Source organism: Phragmites australis, chromosome 15, assembly GCF_958298935.1.
Source record: "Phragmites australis chromosome 15, lpPhrAust1.1, whole genome shotgun sequence".
NCBI lineage: Eukaryota > Viridiplantae > Streptophyta > Magnoliopsida > Poales > Poaceae > Phragmites > Phragmites australis.
This window is the reverse complement of record NC_084935.1, coordinates 29,435,291-29,448,122: the sequence shown is the minus strand read 5'-3', so window position 1 is coordinate 29,448,122 and position 12,832 is coordinate 29,435,291. Positions and strand designations below refer to the sequence as shown.

Here is a 12,832-nt window from a genome sequence, read left to right as displayed (position 1 = left end):
GATCTCGGTGAAGCTGCATATGTTCTGGGAATTGAGATACACCGAGATAGAAGCAAAGGGGTATTAGGACTGTCACAAAAGGCATACATAGAAAAGGTCTTGAAAAAGTTCAGTATGCATAAGTGTAGTGCCTCACCTGCACCCATAGTCAAGGGCGATAGATATGGGGATTTTCAATGCCCAAAGAATCAATACGAGATCGATCAAATGAAAGTGGTACCATATGCTTCAGCTGTCGGGAGCTTACAGTATGCGCAAGTTTGTACACGCCCTGACATAGCTTTTGTCACCGGGTTACTTGGTAGATTTCAAAGTAATCCAGGACCAGAACACTGGAAATTGGTAAAGAAGGTCTTGCGTTATTTGCAAGGCACAAAAGGCCTCATGCTAACGTACAGAAAATCAGATTCCTTGCACATAGTAGGGTACTCGGATTCTGATTATGCGGGAGATGATAGAAAGTCCACGTCAGGGTACGTGTTTACTCTCGCAGGAGGAGCAATATCATGGAAAAGCTCCAAACAAACCGTCACTACATCGTCCACAATGTATGCCGAGTTTGTAGCATGTTACGAGGCAACGGGGCAGGTGAACTGGCTAAAGAAGTTCGTACCCGGTTTAAAGGTGGTTGACGACATCAATAGACCACTAAAGTTATACTGCGATAATTATCCGGCAGTACAGTACGCTCACAACAATAAGTCAAGTGGTGCTGCCAAACACATTGACATAAAGTATTACGTTGTGAAGGATAAAGTCCGGGATCAAATCATAAGTCTCGAGCATATAAGTACAGCAAGGATGCTCGCGGATCCGCTAACGAAAGGCTTACCACCCAACGTGTTCAAGGAACATGTAGCCGGCATGGGGTTAAGGGATAGCCTGTGATTCCTGGACTTCTAGGGCCCAAAAGTCAAAGAATCTGTTTCAAAACAGAGACGTGCTTGTAGCTACCAAATCTATCGGCGATTGACCGTGACGATGAAGTATGCTCTATGCAACTATCTGTGATGGAATGGGATAAAAGTAAAAGTTTAAAAGTAAAAGTGTAGAGTGAGATCAAGGGGGAGAATGTTAGACTGATCTCTCACTAATTAAGCCCAACGGCTTAATTAGAACCTTGACCCGCGCCCTGATCGGGGGCGTCCAGCCCATTATGGCTGGTGGGCCCCCGTCGCCAGCGCTATAAAAAGAGGTGGAGGCCGGGGCGCTCGGTACGAGGTTCATCGCGCCGCTAGTCACCCCACCGACACCTAAACCCTAACCGATCTAGAGGAGGGGGCGCTGTGCCGACGGGAAGCTCCACCTGGCCCTCTGCGTCACGCCCTGGACTACGTGCGCCTACGTCACCATCGTCGGACGCCGGCGAGCCCTTCTGCCCCGACCGTCGCTGCCCTAGCGCAGAGCTCCACCGACGAAGCAGAGATGGCGGGTTCTAGCAACCTTACTCCAACCACTGGAGTCTCAGGTATGAACCCATCCATCTCCCCCCTCTCTCCCTTCTACTCTCGGTAGTGCGGTCATCAGATTGTTGAAGATGAACATCACATGTTTTAACACAGTTGGCACTAGTACTGAAGTCATGTTTGTAGATATCGAAAATACCCTAGTCCCAAGGACGGTAGCTACGCACTCGGAGGACAACGTCAGATCAGAGCCATCAAGATATGCGCTAATCAGACACAGGCAAAGGGAACAAGAGGCTACTCCTGCAAAATCAACTGCAAAAACTCTACGATACAAGTCAGTTGTCAGGATCATGCCAGCACTGGATACGACATTTTTTATCTAATGGAGTAAAATATCCCAGCCGCCACAGCAACGGATGCGACATGTTGCGTTGTATTTGGTGATCGAATCACATGTGAATTTGGTTTACTCAAGAGTTTTGGCGGACGCTATTTGGTTCACAAGCGCATGAAGCTACGTACTGTGTTCAGCTGATGCATTTGGCCAGGCTTTGGCATGACGCGATTCCTTTAACTCACAACACGGGTCCTTTCTTATTGCCTGCAAGTCTGCAACAATAATACAATTGGACTGTTCTTTTTTGGTTGTCGACTGTATATTGATACATCTAGACTAGATACATCTCCTTGGACTCAGAGACATCACATCTCATCCCATTCCACCACAGCTGCATTATCTTCCTGAGGAGACAGTCCCCAAATGGAGATGCTCCTTTCTGCAGTTCTGGGTGAGCTGACCGCTCGATCCATAAATTTCTTCATCAGCAAAAACTCCAAACCAATGGCGCTGGACGTGGAGGACCGCCTCCGCAGGGTCCTAGTCCAGGAGCAGATCACCGTGGACGAGGCCATGGGGCGGCGCATCACAAACCAGGCTATGCTCCAGCAGCTGGATATGCTGAGAGACTCCATGCACCGAGGCTATTACACGCTCGACACCTTCAGGTGCCAATCTCACGATGAGGAGGACGCCAAAGATCACGTCGCGAGTCACTCTTCGTCTATGTCCAAAGTAAATTCTCTGAAAGGCTTCTGCTTCTCCAGTAGAAACACGCACATTTTGAAACAACTGCAAGAGGCAATTGACGATTTGAGCTCCATGATCCATGATGCGAAAGAGTTGGTCGTGTTCTTGACAAGGTACCCTCCTGTACCGCCAACCTTATAGCATGCATCTCCTGCTGGGAAACTGCATGTTTGGTGTCAGGGACTTGAGCGGTTCTGTTCAGCTGGCGGAAGGTCTGCGCGGGAGGCGTCGAGTGGTTGAGCTTTTTTTTTTATATATATTTTCTAACATAAATATTTAATAAATAGAGCCCAGAAGGATGAGTTGGAGACAGGGTTCACGTTACCGACCGGAGGTCGGTTACCGACCTTCGGCGGTAACCGCGATTACCGGTCAAAAATTTAAAAAAATCAGAGAAAATTCATTCGGCAAATTTTGAATTTTTGCGAAAAAATCGTGTTTTTGCCCTCTCGGTAACCGAGCGGTTTGGGTCGGTTACCAAGCGGTTTGGGTCGGTTACCGAGCGATTTTCTCGCATTTTTTATTTGGTCGGTTACCGAGCGGTTTGGGTCGGTAACCGCTCGATTTTCTCGATTTATCGAGCGGTTTTATCGAATTTCAGCGCAGTTCAACAAAAAACCTAAAAAAGGGTTCAATCTTGTAAAATCAATAACTAATTCATCTGAGCTTCAAATCAAGTGAAACCAATTTTGTTGGCTTTCTTGTAACATGATCTACATGATAAAAGTATTTATACTCATAAAAAAGTTCAAAATTTGCTGTGAGAAATTTTATTTGTTAAACCAAGGTAAATGCATAGTTTACTCTTTGCTAATCCAAAAATCATGAAACTAATTTTGTTAGTCTTATTACATGATCATATATCTTTTAAAAATATATAAACTCATGAATTAGTTATTGTAACATGCATGATTGTGTAAATGTGTTGCGACTAAATTAATTCATAACTGACCCATCACACCTCAAAAATTAGTGAAACCACTTTCATTAGCTTATTTATATTATGATTTACGTAGAAAAAATAATATTAGACATGAAAAAGTTAATTACAGTGATGTTTCTTAACATATTCACTTTAAGCTTGTGAACTTTGTAAAAATCATAGAGAATTTAATAAAACTCTAAATAAAGTGAAATCAATTTTAAAGATTCTCTTAAAATACGTTTTATACAAGAAAAATATGTGTTTGCATGTTACACTTTTTCTTAACGTGAGTTAATAATTGAGCCGCACGCTTCAATTTTTTTCAAACTTTATCCCTATAGAATATGATGCAAACGACATTATTTTTGAAATTTTTTTCACAGAAGGTCTTAGAATTGTGTCTAGTTTTTTTAAAGATTTTTTCTGTTTTTTTTAATTTTTTTATTTTTTCGAATTTTTTGAATTCAAATTTCGGTTACCGTTCGGTTTTTGAAACCGGACCGGACCGGGAAGGTCGGTAACCCCGATTTTTGGACGGTTACCGACGGTTTTTTGAACCCTGGTTGGAGATAGACAAGAATGAACATTCGAACACTACTCTGTATCTTCTTCCTCTTCAATTCTCTCTCCCACGACGCTCTTCTCCTCCAATTCTTCTCCGTATCGCCAGAATCGGTCTTACCGGCGAGGTTGGCCGTCGGTCACGTGACATTTGGCAGCCAGATGGAAGCAGAACTTGTCATCAACTTCCTGTTGCGCACACAACATCATGGACCTGAAGAATTGGAGGTCCTGCCAATTGTTGGTCCCGGCAAAATCGACAAGAGCACCCTTGTCACTAATGTTTGCAATGATGAAAGAGTCTGTGATCATTTCTCAGAAATCTTATTCTTGCATGGCTATGATTTTATAGATGATGAGCTAGATACTTTCAGAGAATGATGTATAAAGAAACATCAAAATCATGTGTCCAACTCGAACAAAGACGGTAGAATGCTAGTTATTGTTGAGTTAGAACCTATTCCATGCATCTTCACTGAGATCCCTAACTAAAATATATGTGTTGGGATAGGTTCATGGAATAGGTTGTGTTCTGCACGTAAATGGTGTGTTCCAAGCAGTCATAAAATCATAGTCACAAGCCGATCCGACAAGATCGTAAAGCTTGGTACAACGTGGGCAGTAACACTAAAATATCTGTCCCATGAAGCGTACTGGTAGAAACCAAAATATCCTATATATCCATCACTGTCCGCTGATCGGGACCTAAATGCGACCTCGATGCACCTCGCCCCCAACCTCAGAGCCGATCAGCCATGGTGGTCGTGGAGCTTCGACGCCGATTCAAACAGCGCCACATACTTCGCAAGGGCGAAGCTTGAGCAGCGAGATATCCTCAGATCTCTCCAGCAACCGGGACCGCTGCCTCCAAAACCAAAGTGGTTGATCGACGAGGAGAGAAAAGCCATGGCGTTCGAAATCCATGTTCGCCTCAAGGTCCAAGGAGGACGATTCTGAATCCATGGAGAGCGATCTCGTGCAGTGTCGGGAGGCGCCCCCTTCCTCTCCGACTCAGGCGGCGCCGCCACGGCGATCATTGGGGACGAGTTCCCCAGCAATTTCAAAAATCACCCAGACGAACAGTGCTCTGGACATAGGTTGGTTCGGGCCTAGAATTGGCCCACGGGATGGGGACGAGCCAAAGCCCAATCTCAACACGAAGGGCATGTGGGACTCTGGCTTATCCATCAAAAATATCTACGACCACTCAACCCGGTCGATTCCTGAGCCATGGGTCTGGATCTCTAAGCACAGCGTGTTGCTTGGGGTTGGATTCCTGACGATGCGGTGGAGATTCGGAGGCTTAGTTCGAGGGCGTGGCGAGTGAAGAAGCTTGGTGAGCCACCCCCACTTGAGAAAATCTTCGTGCAAGTGGTCCTGCAGGGCGCGATGAGCCGGAAGAACGTCATCGGCCAACACAACCCCCACGGGGAGAAGAGAAGAAAGGAGGAAGATTGGATGGAGGAGGATGATTTGCTGGAGCTGGACCTCAGGCGCGAACAAGATCTCCGAGCTAAGCTACAACGAGGCTTCAATCGATCCGGAGATCGCTCCTTCCGTCCGCTATCGCTCAGATCTGGAGGCCAAGGAGGCTGGCACTAGCTCCCAAATCAAGGTGGCGACCGCGCCGGCCAAGGGAGCCGTGGGAGTGGTCCCACCAGTCAAGGTGGCCGTGGCGGCGATCCATCTGGATAGAGCGGCCGTGGACGAGGCGACCTGCTCGGGCAAGGAGGCCATGGCGGAATGCTCGCTGGTCAAGGAGGCCAGGGGCTGGTCAACCGGACCGTGGCAGCATAAGGCAAATAGCTCGGCGGCAAGTGATCCCAGGTGCTTCACGGGAAGGGTGGACCAATTAGGCAGAGAACGAACCCCTGCCCCCCCCCCCCCCCCCCGCCAAGACAACAAAGGTAAATCCACCAAACCTATCACTCCTGAAGAAGACATGCTATGTTTTCGATGTCAAATAGTGGGTCACCATCAGTTACACTGCAACAACTAGCCTGTGTGTTACAAATGCAAAAAGCCCGGACATATGGCTGTTGATTGCCTAAAAAACAATAGAAAGCTCAAAATGTTTGGCTTTGGAGTTGAGCAAGGCTTCTACTCCATCAAAATTGGGAAGGATAAGAAGGGCGTCATCTTTAACTCTAGCTTGGTCATGGTACTTCAAGGGGGAAGCTACAGTGAACAAATTAGAGGAGGAACTGAAAGTTGTGATTGATTCCAAATGGGATTGGAACGTTAGGAAGTTGGACACAAGTGATTATGTGGTCGTGTTTCCCAGCAAAGATGCTTTGAACACAATGACTAGAATGAACTCTATGGAATTGAGGTCTCTAAAGGTTAAATTCTCGAAATATGATAAAGATCTCGCCGTGGTAAACATGCTACAGACAGTGTGGATTAAGGTCTATGGAATACCTACATGTACGAAGGAAGAAGATGTGGTCAAGGAGATCACTTCAATTGTGGTTGAACCGCTGGTGGTTGATGAATTGAGTCTAATTAGGAAGGATCTTGCCCGTGTCAAAGTGAATTGTCTAGACCCCCACAAAATTTGACACTTTGTCAGGGTGTACTTTGATAGGGACGGTCACGACATCAGATTTGTCACCGAGGGCTTGTTTGGGAAAGGACCCAAGGAGGGGCCTAAACCAGACGGACCCAAAGATGAGGATTTCGATGATGATGAAAACGAGTTTGATGACTCTTCTAACTGGGAAGGTGCTGAGGCTGGCATAAACAAGACTCCCAAGAAAGCTACCAAACAGAAGGAACACAAACGAATGGAAAAGAAGGACAACCAGGAAGCAATTCAAGCAATGCATCTAGCCATGTTTGACCCTATGGTGGGGATCACTATTTCTTGGGAATGTCAGGGGCCTCTTGAAAACAAAAACATGTCAGATCTTGCTATCAAAGAGAACTCTACTTCTTTGTACAACTTGAACCTGATGGGAGGTGGTGACGACCTACTGCCCTTCGTAGAGGAAATCAACACTACCTTATGCACTATACCTACTCCGAGCAGTAGGCCCCAAGATGAGCTTCTTGATCCTACCTCTGCGATGTTGGTGCTCGACATGGTGGAAGATAATCCTGCGAAGAATGTTAGCGTATCTATAGTGGGCAAGGAACCCCCCTTAGACTCTCTTCTCCATCCTGCCACACCACAGTCAGGGGATGAGTCTACTCAGGGAAAGGAAGCTGAACAGGAGACATAGAAGGTGCCAGCTGGTCATATGTTGGTGCACGGCAGTGAGGGGCCTTACTGTATGGAGACCAATAGGTGGCCAGCACTGCTAAACCCTGAAGAAAGAAACAATTCTGGGGATAATGTTCTAGCTATCCGCGACAGGGAGGGCAGCAAAGCAGATGCCTCCATGGAGGAGGCTCTCCTTGACAATTATGATAAAGGCACAGGCCAGGCCTTGTTCTCTGAATCTGAAAAAGATGATGAACTAGGGCCCGAGGGGGTAGACTAACTATTGCCACCAGATTCAGCAAGAGGGTCCCTAGAGATGGGATCCCCATTAAAGAGAAGGCCATGAATAGAATTAGGGTTAAGAACTTGGAGGAAAAAGGTAATTCCTCTACTAACCCCTTTACCATTCTGCATAATGCTTCTGATATCTATATATTTGAGGTCATTAATAATCTTGACTTAGAAGTAGATAATCCGAAAGAATTGATTTCAGCTTTCAAAGTTGAGGAAATAGCAAGAGCAGCTATAGCGGAAGCTAATTACCAGGAGTATTTAGCCAAGCTAGTGGATAAGACCTCCCCTCATGGTGAAGGGGACTCCTCAGTTGAGTCTATGGAGGTGATCGATAACAATGCTAGAGGCTACGAGAAGCTTTGGGACAAAGCATCCCAGTCGGGTAAGCAAGCCCCTAAAGCCTGCACTAGATAGGAAGAAAGATGAGGACCTTATTCTGGAATGTCAGGGGGTTGGGTAACCCATCTAGAAGAAAACAAATTAGAGAATTTATTTCCCAAGAGCATTTGGATGCAGTGGGACTGCAAGAGACCATCAAGAAGGATTTCTCTAGCAAGGAGCTAGCTGAAATCTCAGGACACACCCCTTTTTCTCTGGCAATGGCTGCCGGCAAAGGGGCACTCCTGGGGCATCCTCATGGGTGTGAGGGATGAAACTATTGAGATTGAGGACTCCCATATTGGCAATTACTCCATCGAGTTACTTCTGAGGAACAAAGATACTAACTTGAGGTGGAACCTAGTTACTGTGCATGGGCCAATAGATCATAGTTGGCTGGATCACTTCCTCCAGGAACTAAGTTCTTACTGTGAAAATGAGCCCCTGCCCATTGTTATGGGGGGTGACTTCAACTTTATTAGGTCCGCTAAAGATAAGAACAACGAAAACGTGAATTATCACTTGATGAAAATGTTTAACGCCATCATCGGTAACGAGCAGCTAAGGGAGATACACAGATCTGGGGTCCAATTTACTATGACTAATAAACAAGAAACCCCCGTGATGGCTAACCTTGACAGAATTCTGATCACCACGGATTGGGAAGAAAGATTCCTGCTCTGTAGTGCATGGAGTACTACCAGGGTTGGTTCAGAACATAGTCCTATCATCTTGGACTCAGGGGAGCCCAAAGTGAAAGGCTCCAAATATTTCTTCTTTGAGAAGCAATGGATGCTACAACCTGGTTTTAAGGACATGTTTGAAGGAAAATGAGCTTCCTTTAAAGAAAGAATGCCTGAGGCTATCTACTCCCTAGACTCCTGGCATGGGTGCTTGGTTAGAAGCAGGAAATTCCTTGTTGGCTGGAGTAGATAGATACATGGCACTAATAAAACTCAGAAGAATCTCCTCATTCAAGAACTGTAGGCCCTTGATTTCAAAGCAGATAGAGAAGGTCTGGGTGCTGGTGAATGGAAGAACAGATACCAAATTGAGCGAGACTTGAAAAATCAACACCTCATGGAAGAGATATATTGGCAAAGGAGAGGTGGGCAAGACTGGATTCTCCACGGCAATTCTAATGCAAAATTCTTCCACCTTTGTGCTAACGGAAGAAAAAGGAAAAACCAAATCAGACATTTGGAGACTGAATCAGGGGTAATAAAGTAACAAGTGGAGATCATGAAACACATTGTAGAGTTCTACAAAGACCTTTTTGGCTCACAACCAGAGGCATGCATCTAAAACAAAACTTCTAGAACTAGGGTGAGCAGTTGTCCCTTCTTGATAAAGAATCTCTGGAAAATCCTTTCGAGGGTGAGGAGTTAGACATGGCAATCCAAACCATGGAGGCGGATTGTGCTCCTGGGCCTAATGGGTTCAGTGTCTCCTTCTTTCAGAATTTTTGGCATATTACCATGGGGGATATGTATGCCATGTTGAAAGACTTTAATATAGGTAATTTGGATATCAAGAGAATTAACTATGGAGTTATTACTTTGATTCCAAAGACAAAGGAGACTAACAATATTAAACAATATAGACTCATATGTCTGTTAAATGTGGATTACAAAGCCTTCACAAAGATGATGACAGACAGAGTAAGTCCAGTGGCAGGCCGGACTATCGATGAGTGTCAGTTAGCTTTTATCAAGGGGAGAAACATCCTGAAAGGGGTGGTGATTGTTCATGAAACTATTCACGAACTAAGACACTCTAAGCAGGATCTCCTCCTCAAGATTGACTTTGAAAAGGCGTATGATAAAGTTAGATGGGGGTTTCTCAAGGAAGCCATGACTACGAAAGGCTACCCCAAGAGGTGGGTTAACTGGGTGATGCAAACCGTCCAAGGAGGACATGTGTGCATCAATGTGAATGGCCAAAGGGGCTCTTATTTCAGAACTTACCAAGGACTAAGACAGGGGGACCCTTTGTCCCTCATTCTATTCAATATTGTGGCAGAGACTTTGGGTGCAATGATGAACAAAGCTAAGGATAGAGGCCTAGTTAAAGGTTTGATGGATCATCTCATCCCAGGGGGATCACCCATGTGCAGTATGCTGATGATACAGTGATCATGATTGATTGCTCCGAGTCCAGCATTCTAAACTTGAAGATCATTATGTATAGTTTTGAATGGTTATCCGAGCTTAAAATCAATTTCAACAAAAGCGAGACTTTTGTTTTTGGGATGGATCAAGCCTCTAAAGAGAAGTGTGCCAACATGCTCAACTGCAAATTTAGGGTCCTCCCCATTAAGTACCTTGGCATTCCCATTGATGATCAGTGCCTTGGTCTGGCTGCTTTTGTTCCTCTAGTTCAGAAAAGGTTGGACCCTTGGAAAGGGAAAAATATGTCTTCAGGGGGAAGACTAGTTTTGACCAATACCTATTTAAGCAGCCTCCCCATATATATTATGGGCTTTTATCTCCTTCATGCTGGCACCCACGATAAGATGGACACTATCCGGTCCAAATTCTTCTGGAGAAGGACCCAGGATAAATTTAAATATCACATGATTAAATGGGATGCCAAAAGACCAAGGAGGTCTTGGGATTATTAACACACTAATTATGAATCAATGCCTAATGGTGAAGTGGATTTGGAAAATCCTTAAGGATGAGGATGCTCTGTGGTGCAAGCTCCTAAAAGCAAAGTACATGAGAGATGGGGATTTTTTTGGCTCTAAGTCCAAAGTCAAGCATCTTTTTCAATGGGGAGTTGTCTACAAGGTTCACAATGGAAAATGGGTTAGGTTTTGGACTAACACCTGGATATAGAATACCCCCCTTAAGATTCAATTCCCGTAGCTTTTCAAAATGGTTTCTAATACCTCGGCCAAGGTGGCTGATTGTTTCAAGGGCGGCGCTTTCGAAATCAACTTCAAAAGAGTCCTAATTCCCTCAGAGCTAGGGAGCTACGAGGAACTGAAGTCTTTGATGATTCCCGTTAATCTATACAACTTTGCCGATGAAGCTCATTGGGCCCTGGAGCTATCCAAGAATTTCACCACCAAATCTCTCTATCGCTTTATTATGGATGGAGGGATAAGAAGTAAGATTAGTGGAAACATTTGGAAATGCAAGATCCCTCAGAAAATTAAGGTCTTTCTATGGCAAATGTTCAATGATAGACTTCAAACGGCAATTTCTCTAAAACGGAGAGGCTGGAAGGGTAGCGAATTATGTTGTCTTTGCGGTAAACAGGAAACCGTTGATCACATTTTCTTCCAGTGTGTCCTAGCTAACTTCACTTGGAGTGTTATTAGAGAGTGCTTTGGTTGGGTGGGCCAACCCAGGAACCTAGAGGATCTTGCTCTTGGATGGGTGAAACAAAACCTAAATATGCTTGTGAAATTGTGTCTCTTCTTTTTTGCACGACTCAGCTAAGCTATATGGTGTAATCGCAAAAAGATGGCGATTGAAAAGGTCTTTCCCAGAAAGCCGATTGCCAATCTTCTTAAAGGCCTTTCTTATTTGCAGAACTGAAAAATCTTGCTTAAGGAGGGCGACAAGTAGTTGATTGACCCGGCTATGGACCAACTTGCGGAGCGGTGCAACAATTTTCAGTCAAGTCTGCGTGCTGTGTCTGATGTTGTGGAGCTGTAAAATGCGTGATGGTACTTGTTTAGCTAGCTTGGCGTCCGTGACTTTGGTACCTCCCTCATATGTGCTGTTTTGTGGAGCTGTAAAATGCCTGATGCTGTTCCGATGTATATTACTGTCATGCATGTTCCTTTCAATAGAATCAGAGATCGTTTCTCCTGTCAAAAAAAAAAAATGAAGCGTACTGGTATTTCTTCAAGACACTCACATTTGGAATCACGGATCCCAAGATGCACCCGAGGCTTGCATACTTGACCATGGAGATAGCCTGGGCGCTGAACGGGACCCTCATTAGTGCAACCATCACCGCCTGTTTGATGAGGTATAACTTTGACATCCACTTTTGGTGCAAGCTTCTGGCCTTCTTGAAGCACCTCTCCAGATTTGATGAGCCTCCATTTGATCTTGTGGACAAAAATAGGCCTACACATCTTGGGAGAATGGCTACACGTTCTGAAGATTTGGTGGCTTATCATCAGTATCAACGCTCTTCAGAAGAAGAAGTCCCGAAGATAAGAATCCAAGATGTGTTGTATGGAAGTGCTAAGCCTCATGGTAAATTTGAAGTCCTAGCATGGAGGTCTCAGATACCGCCCTTCTATAGCTATGGCTATACCTGTGAGATTCGGGAGCTAAAATATACAGCTGCGAAGAGGAAGCATTCTATGAAAAGCGAAGTCACATTTTGTTAATTTTGTAATTATCAGGCTTAAGTAGGAGGATATCTGAACATCTTTGATAGAGTGTCTTATAGCATAGTCATTTTAGGATATCAAAAGTTACAACATTGTGAAACTGTACTACTACCTTGTCATGTGTAAAGTGTTTACTATTAACAGAATAATGCGTGATCATTGCGGCATAGATTTTCATGAGATGTAACGAATTGCCTGTCATTGGTTTTACTCCAGATAACAGCCCCAGAATCTGGGTTTTGAGACTTGCATTTTCTTTATGTTTTCAAGTGCCTGGTTTGCTTCAAGATGATGCTTTCTCTGTTGTCATGTGTATACTTGCATGAAAGCACTGGGATTTTATGGACTTCGTTCATCTGAAGTGTAATTTCACTGTCTTCGTTTTCACAGCCAACAGATGCTATATCACAGTAATCTAAAGGTATGCATTGCAAGATGCTAAATTTAATAATTACAAGTGTGAATTTCCCAGTGTTAATTTTAAGTATGTGCAACTTTCTCTGGAATGATTATATCCACCCTTATTCAATCATAATAGTTGAATTGTTACAGCAGAATTAGATGATCTGCTCTGTTGGGAGTATGATCCACTGTAGTCAACTTCTTTTAAAAG

At 44.5% G+C, this 12,832-nt stretch overlaps 1 pseudogene; it reads left to right on the top strand.

Annotated features, from left to right (window-relative positions):
* Positions 1-2,568: 2,568 nt before the first annotated feature.
* Positions 2,569-12,390, top strand: LOC133893385 (putative disease resistance protein RGA3; annotated as a pseudogene).
* The last annotated feature ends 442 nt before the right edge of the window (positions 12,391-12,832 follow it).